Genomic DNA, 9288 nt, shown 5'->3' on the forward strand with positions numbered 1-9288 from the left:
GAAATGTTCATCATTTTGGTTACTTCGACATTCACCTAGTACAACGCATTGAGGAAGACAAGGTAAAGGATTACCAACATATTTTACGTGGAATCTACTTAGAGGAAGAGGAAACTTCTAATCGAACTCTGAAGTTTAGGTTACAGTTTGTAGCATTTAAATTTCCTACAGGGAACGAAGATCTCTGGGTAGAAAATACGTGTATTGCTTTCGAAACAAAGAGACTATAAAAACAGGAATCCATGCCACGACTTTTATCACATGTGATTGAACATATTCCGTGGAAGGAACTCAATGACCATATTCAAACCGTGGATCATTACCATCAATTATTACAAGAACTATATCCATTTAATTTGGGTCGACGCATAGTGTGTGTCTTAGTGACTTGTTTTCTGGGATTTCGTTTACCAGCCGATTCCTTGTGGACTCTTTACGAACAGTACTTACACCCAAATGGTCTTAAATGGTCACGAAAGACTCCTTTTGCTCAAAGCCTTGCGTTTTCATCTGGATACTTCTCGACCTCTACGGGAAAAAAAGATTCGTCAACTTTTAGCTACCGAAGACGTGTATGATGATGTGTGTGTAGCTTGTGACTTACACCCCCATTGGATAGATGTCCGTGACTGGAGAAAAGGGGGTTTTGAGGTTTGGACCCAAGAAGTGGCCCAGTATGCACGAGAGTTGTTTAAGGAAAAAAGTTACTTTTCAACCTGTGTTAGTGACCGTACCAGAAGAAGAAGAACCCGTCACCCAGGACAGGACTGTCGTGGACATGACTGAAAGACCCCTTCGGGAGGACACTTGTGTGACCTTACCCCCTATAGAACTGGTCAGAACATGTTAGAAGAAGACGAAGAAGAAATTAAACTGTGGTTTACGCGCAAAGGGCATCACCGTAATGCCACTGTCGTTTACATCACTCAAAATTTGTTTCAACAAAGTAAAGCCCATCGCACCATCAGTCACAATGCTCATTACGTGGTCTTGTTTAAAAGCCCTCCAGATAAATCGCAAGTGCAAGTCTTAGCCAAACAGTTAGGAACGCCTTGGCTGACTCAGGCGTACGACGATGCCACTCAAACTCCACACGATGCCACTCAAACTCCACACGCTTATTTAGTCGTCGATTGAAACCTACGACCCCCGATGATTTGCGATTTCGTACCCAATTGTTTCACCACTGGTGCCAAGACGGAGGGCCTGTCCTGTACACGTCTCAAAAAAATCTATGAAAACCTCAGACACTTTTCGTCTGTCTCACACAGTTTGAACATGACGTCCCTTCAGTCGCGTCTTCCCGTCAAATTGATTCGTGCCTTGTATGGCATCAGTCGAGACAAAAATCCACAAATACGGGCTCGTGTCTTAGAAGCTAGTCTCAAAGAAGTCTTACGATGGTTCACGGTGACTGCACATCAATTACTACAAGGGATCATTCAGATTCCTCATCAAACCAAACGCTTTTTCGATCGAAACAAAGTCGCTTTGACCCAACTGGCCGATCCCCGCATCGACACTCAAACCAAAAAACAAATCATTTTGAAACCTGGAGGGAGCGGTACTCTAGGAGGGGTCATCATTCGCTCTCTTTTAAGATGAGAACCTAATGCTCCCAAAGTTCTCCCCAAGAAACAAAAAGTCAAACGAAGCTTCCAAAAAAAGAAAAAGAGCCACGGTGGCAAGACCAGGTCCCCAAGGAGTCCCCTGTCTCCAAGAACTTCTCCAGTGGCGGGACCCTCCTCTTACCAGTCACCACCCCGGAAAAAGAAAAGCCCCCAGAAAAAGAAGAAGAGAAAAAGTCCCCAGAAAAAGAAAAGCCCACAGAAAACTAGTCGCAAGAGAGGCACTTCGGCCAGGACGCAACCTTACAGTCGTAAACCACGGCCTGCCACGGCGGTGACTGCGTCTCCGGTAGCCTCAGGGTCAGTCACTTCTCCGTTGATGACACCAAGAACTGAAAAGTACTTGGAGACGTTGATCACACCAAGAACTTCTCCGTTGATGACCCCAAGAACTTCCCCAGTGGCAGGACCCTCCAATTTATCGGCAGTGGCCGCGGCTCACAAAGTACCTTCTCCCAAAATCAAAGTCCAAGAGAGATCGATCATGTTACAAAGTTTACTGGATTTGTCCAAGCAAGAACTGGCTCGTTTTAGTCCGTTGCGGACCCCTGCACGACGTGTCACGCCTGTCCTCAAGTTGATACGACGTAACGACAATCAGTGGCGACGCGTTCCAGTATATAAAAGGCCTGTGACTAAGTAAGGTTTATTAGTGTTTTTAGTGCTGAAGACTCAAAGATGTCACCCTCCAGAAAACATCCCTCTTCTAAAACCCAAGGAAAGAAAAGGAATGGACTGCCTCCTCGTTTAGTCAAACATGGGGACATGTTATCTGTCCTGTCCAAAGCTTCTCCACCCCTACGAAAAAAACTCATTCAATCAGCCTCCAAAGAGGTCATCGATACCGTGTGCGACTGTTGTTTGAACGTCTTGAAAGGCACGATCCCTTTGTCCAAACACCAGAAACAATGCTTAGGCAAACATCGTCACGTTCTGCGCCAAATGGTTCAAAAGAAAATTCCCATTCGTCAAAAGAAGAAGATGTTGGTCCAACGTGGAGCAATTTTACCCCTCTTGCTAGGCCCATTGCTGAAAGGAGTCTTGGGAGCCATGTTGGGAGGACTGGTGGGAGCAAGATAAAGAGGCCCTCGGAAGTCCCAAGATCTCAGAATTGACCCTTGACAACCCCATGGAAGGACGAAAACTAGCTTTAGTGCCTTACAAACGATGGATGGAATACCATCGTTGGCAAGAACAACACACCCCGCATTTACCTCCCAATCCCAATTTGAGCGAGATGTCCCAGTTACAACACGAATTGCAAACCTTGATGGATCGCCAAGATTTGTCCGAAACAGAAAAATCGCAAAAGTACGGTCAACTCTTGCAACGACTGCAACTCTTTCACCAGAAAGCCTCAGTCAAAACAGCTCTTCCCACTCTGAAAGATTTTAAGACCTTGATGAAAAGTCCAGCACCATCATCACTACCACCACCACCACTACCAGTGACCAAGACAGAAAAAGGAGAAGAAGAAGAAGGGTTTCAAACTCCACCAGAAAAAGTACGCAAGTTAACAACACCACCTACCTCCAGAATTGGATGGATTAAAAAGATGATGACCACCCCTTCTTCATCACAAGAGAAAAAGAAGGTGAAGACAGAAGTGAAACAAGAAAAGATATCCCCTGTTCAAACATCCTCCTCTGCGACACCTATCACCGGTCGCACACGCAAAGCATTGCAATCCAAGAAAATACCCCAAGAGAAAAAGAGTAGCATCCTCCAAGAGTGGGTGTCTTATTAACAAACAAACAAACAAAAAAAAAATGGAAAAAGTGTTAGCTAGAATTTACTACGATCCCTCCAATCCTGCAGGTTACGCAGGAGTTCAAAAATTGTATCGTGCTGCCAAAACGCGACTGAAAAGTCTCCATTTACCTCAAGTGCAACGATGGTTACAAGAACAAGCTACTTACACTTTACACAAACCCATTCGACGCAAGTTTTCCAGAAGTCGCACCCGAGTGGAAGGCATCGATCATCAATGGCAAGCCGATTTAAGCGATGTCTCTCATTTGGCCAGCTCCAATCGTGGCTACAAATGTTTGTTTTGTGTCATCGATATCTTTTCCAAATTTGCCTGGGTCGTACCCTTGACTTCCAAATCGAGCAGTGAGTTAGTGCGAGCCCTGCAACGAGTGTTGAAACAAAGCGGTCGTCACCCTCTTCGATGGCAAACAGACAAAGGTACCGAATTTCTGAACCAAGCTTTCCAAAAAGAATTAAAGAAACGTGACATTCATTTTTTTACCACCGAGAATCCCGAAACCAAAACCAGCATTGTGGAACGTTTTCAACGCACTTTGAAAGAACGCATGTGGAAATATTTTACGCATCACCACACTCTGAGGTACATCGACATCTTACCACACCTGATGCAGGCGTACAACCAATCTTACTATCGAAGCATCGGACGTGCCCTGGAAAAGGTGACTCCCGAGAACGAAGTGCTGGTGTTTGAGCGCCTGTTTGGTACGTCCCCAAGAAAAGTGGAGTGTTGGTCGTACCAGATTGGATGCGCATTGGCAAAACCAAACGCACTTTCGACAAAGGTTACTTACCTAACTGGACGACCGAATTGTTTCGTGTCACTGAATGAGTGAATGGCCGTCATCCTGCCGTCTATAAATTGGAAGACATGAACGGAGAAGTGCTCAAAGGAACGTTTTATTTGCCCGAGTTACAACGTGTCACCAAAAAAGAAGACGACGTGTACGACATCGAAAGCATTCTCGAACGCAGAACCCGTAAAGTGGGCAAACGACGTGTCAAAGAAGTCAAAGTACGTTGGAAAGGATATCCACCCAGTTTTGATTCTTGGATCGACGCTTCGCAAGTCATCGACTATAAAAAGAAGTGACCATCATGCCCTTTCACACAGACGCAGCTACTACTGCTACCAGTCCTTCACCCAGTCCTTCTCTGCAAGATTTACAAAAACAACCCTTGTGGGTGTGGTGTGGAGAACGTGTGCCTAAAACACAAATCGTCTTTTTCTGCCAAATCTTTGTGGTGTATTGTGTCATCGGGGCAGCCATCGCCAATTTGAGTTTGCAACAAGGAGACAAACAATTGTGGACCATTTTATTAAGCAGTTGCATCGGTTACCTGCTTCCCAATCCCTCCCTGAAATTCTCCTCGAACGGGAACAACGGGAACCTTGTGTCCAGTGCCAGTGTCAGTCACCACTCAAACAACAACAACAACCCCATTTTGGGCGGAGACACGTCTATGACGTACAGTAACCCCATTCGACAGCCACATAACTCTGGAATTATGAGTCACACTAACAACCAATTTTACTTAACCTTACCCAGTGACAGTTGTATGGAGGTGTTTCCCAAGAACACGTTGTGCTGTTACACGGCCAAATTACCTCAGGCCATCCAATTAGATCACGAAGCCCATTGGGATGTGGCTTTAGTGGAAATCATTCACCCGACCCAAGTCCTCAATGTCCTTCCCAATCAAAACAAATTTGAGGTGGAAGTTCATATCGAACAATTGCAACAGTACTTGGATACCTATGGCAAATATAACATAAAAGCCCCAGGCACAAAAAATCAAAAGTGGACCACCTATCACTTGTCCATTCCCTCAGGCTATTATTTTAGTGGTCAACATTTGGTGAGCACCATAGCCTCCAGGTTTAATGTCGTGTTTCAGAAAGCTTTGGAGAGTGTCAAAAAAGTGTCACCCTGGAATACCACAAAACAGCTCGTCGCTTCCTGATGAAATTTCCTGAGGGGGTGGGGGTGGGGTAAAATCATGTCTTTTTTATTTTGTCCTGAATTGTTTGCCATGTTGGGCGGGGACATGGAGATGAGAAAGATAGTAGAACAAAAACCCGAATTACCAGTCATTTCCGACAACGATTCTTTTGCCAAGTATTTTCGTACCCCGATAGAAATGAACCAAGGACTGAATTTGATCTTTGTGTAGTCCGATGTGGTGGAGTGCAACGTGGTGGGACACACCTCCGTACCGTTACTGCGTGTCATTCCTTTCAAAGTGGATTCTGCCACGAACGCTGACGAGGAAGGTGGAAACACGTATCACGTCCACCGCGAATTTGTACATCCTCACTATTTGCCTGTCAGCAAGTCTTATTTGGACACGGTCAACATTGCTATAAAAGGAGATCTGGGACAAAATATTCCATTCACCAAAGGGAAAGTCACGGTGAAACTCCATTTTCGAAAACGGTTCTCTCACGAGTCGTAACTCATGTATCCAGTGTACCGAGGGGTTGCTCGACAGCGAGGACACGGTTTGGGTGATATGTTAAAATCAGCCTTTTGTTCGGTGGCTCCGGTGTTGAAACCGATGGTGACACGCGGATGGCACGCCTTGAAAGATGCGGCACTGACGCAAGGCAAAGAATTTCTCCAAAATGTCATCATCGACAAACAAAACCCCAAAGAAGCCTTCATGAGGGCAGGCAAAAATGTCTTGCTGCAAACGGGTAAAGACCATTTGAGCCGACGAGAAACACCTATAAAAGCTCTGCACGCTACCGAGTTAGGCATTCCTACTTCCTTGATGCAACAGCAAGGACAAGGCAGAAAGAGACGACGAAGAAAACACCCTTTTATCAGACTTCACACTTCTAAAGCTAGAAAGGCAAAGAAAAGAAGAACCGTTCGAGACTTAGACGTTTTCGATTATTGAGAAACAGAAAAAATGATGCACCGAGAGTCTTGCGCCTGTTCCAAGTCGGAACTGGATCTGTTTGCCATGCCCCCCACCATGATGACGATGCAAGAATCCCAATGGGTGGAATTTCATCCCGTCTCCTCTTTGACGGATTCAGCTCCCATCGAGTTTGAAATCAAAGGACAACCCGAAGATTACATAGATCTGAATAGCAGTTACCTGTACTTGAAAGTCAAAGTAACCGAAGCGGACAACGGTCCCATAGACATCGATGATGTAGTAGCTGCCGTCAATAATTTCATGCATTCCTTGTTCAGCGAAGTGGACTTGTACATGAAGTATTTGCTCAACGGAGTGGATGTCCGCTTGAGACTGAATCGTAGCAGTGCCGCTTTCCATTTGATGGCTGCTACTGGTTCCACTTACAAAACCAAAATCGAAGAAGCCAAACTCTACGTGCGTCGTGTGGATGGGTTACCTAAAGTGGGAAACGATATCAGTCACACGTTGAGCAGAACGACCGCCAAGTATCCTATACGACGCGTAGAAGTGAAAACGTTCACCATTCCCACTGGACAGCGATCTATGATCGAAGATCATCTGTTCCAAGGACAGTTACCCAAGCGTTTAATCGTTGGTATCGTAAGCAATGCAGCTTTCAACGGAGTCTACAAGGAAAACCCTTTCCACTTTCAACCCTACAATGTGTCCAAGATTGAAGTCAGTCGCGATGGCAAGACCTTGTGTACCAGACCGTTCGAACCTAAATTTGGTGTCGCGAAGAATTATTTGAGATCGTACTTGTCCCTGTACGAAGCTACCGGTCAGTTAGGAACCAACACCAGTTACGGTATTACGTACGACGATTATGCAGGAGGCTACACTTTGTGGGCTTTTGATTTCACTCCAGACCAAGGCAGCGACGAGGGACATTTCCACCCTATAAAATCGGGTCAGATTCGTGTGGAACTTCAGTTTGCTTCAAATCTAACAGAGACGGTGAACGTCATCCTGTATGCAGACTTCGATAATACCATAGAAATCAACAGTTTGAGAGAAGTCATTCTAGATTATTAGAAGCTATGGAAGACTGTTATCCCTCTTTACCTACTGGAGAAACTTTGGAGATGGAATGTGAGGAGATTGTGGAAGAAGAATCCCAAGACAAAGACGAAGAAGTTATCATGATGAAGTCGAGATGGCCAGAATAAGAAGCCCATTTAGTTTCCTGTTTTGCCAAACACTTGGTCGAAAAAATTACGGAATTAATCAAGGAAGAGTGTTATGGATGTCAAAACGATCATCCCAGTCAAATTCAACACGATAAATGCCTGATGCTGAGTCAAGAAGAAAAATTGGACGAGTATCTGGACGAAGTTTGGAGTCTCATCTTGGACAAAGTCGTGTTGCATCAGTGGTATAAAGACTTGCGTGAACATTCTTGTCCACCATTAACCACTCAAGAGATCCATCGTATCGAAGCTCTCCTGAATCAGAGTGGGGAGACGAAGCGAAGAAACGGTTATTTGTCAGACATTTTCAAGCAAAAAGTCAGGATCGAATTGATCACTTATTATTACCTGTGAAGAAAAAACCCACACAAATAAATGGATACCTGGGAACTTTATTACCTTTTGAACCACAGTTCGTACACGGCTTCTTGGAATCCTGTCGTCTGTGCTAAAGATGAACTCCCTCATCGCAAACCTCAAGACCATCAAACTTATGTGATCAACACGGACGACAGTCATCTCCCAGGAACCCACTGGGTAGCCGTCTACTTTCCTCAAGAAGGATGTTTGGAATATTTCGATTCCTATGGATTGCCCCCTTTGGAAGACGATATCATCGACTTTATGAGAAGAAATGCTCAGACCACACGATTCAATAATGTGAAATTACAAGGCACAGGTTCCTTGGTGTGTGGACAATATTGTGTGTATTTTCTGCATCATCGCAACCTGGGCTATTCCTTAGAACATTTAGTGACTCATTTTGATCCTCGTTCTTCTTCTAGAAACGATGTGAAAGTAGATAAATGGTTTTGTGCCATTATGCTTATATTTTGCCTCAAGCTAGGAAACGTAGTGTCCATCAATGGCCTAATGACTTCCAACAGTGGAAATCACAATTTCATTCACAACGTTGTCAGCCCTGTCCAAAATAATGTGTTAGTTCAAAAATATGTCATTTGAAAAAATATTTGATGTTATATTGTTTGATTATTGTTAAAAATGTTATAGTTGTTTGTTAGTGTTAAGTGATTTTGAATAAAAAAAATGTTGTGTTTTGAAGAAAAAGTGCCTTTGTGGTTTGTTTGGCTATAGGAATCTTGATTTATGCTCTTTGACTCCTTACTATCCCTCTCATGACACTCATTGAACGTTCCGGCTCGAAAACCGTGTAGGGTTGTTTTCCTTCACGTCCACTCTTTGACTTTAAAACCGGGGCTAGCCTCCAGTCTAACCATAAAACCACGTACCACTGGCATACAGTGTTAGTGAAATATACAGCCTAACAACAATCATGATTAATAAAAAATGGCAGGAATATTGGAACAATAGCAAGAAAGGTAAAAAACTACATAACACACTCAAAGAAACCGTTAGAAATAGAAAACCACCTGTACTTAAAGGAAAAGATCAAAAAGTAATAAATAGAATTTACACAGGAAAAACCAAGTTGGCCAACAGCTACGGAAAACACATAGGACCAAAACCTCATAACCCAAATTGTTTCTACTGTCGGGTGCCAGAAGATCTGCACCACATATTTAACATATGCAACAGATTAAAGAAAGAAAGGGAAATTTTCAAAACCGAACAAAAGAAAATAGGATCGCCGAGTACATACCCAGAATTCCTTAATAGCACTAACCCCAATTTAAATATCACATACAACATCATAACTTTCCTTAAAAAAACTAAAATATATACAGAAATTTAAATATAAACCATAAATATATAATTAAGCAATATACCAATTTTAGACCAATAGCAAG

This window comes from Sinohyriopsis cumingii, unplaced genomic scaffold, assembly GCF_028554795.1.
Source record: "Sinohyriopsis cumingii isolate HCF-2022 unplaced genomic scaffold, ASM2855479v2 utg001437l, whole genome shotgun sequence".
Taxonomy (NCBI): domain Eukaryota; kingdom Metazoa; phylum Mollusca; class Bivalvia; order Unionida; family Unionidae; genus Sinohyriopsis; species Sinohyriopsis cumingii.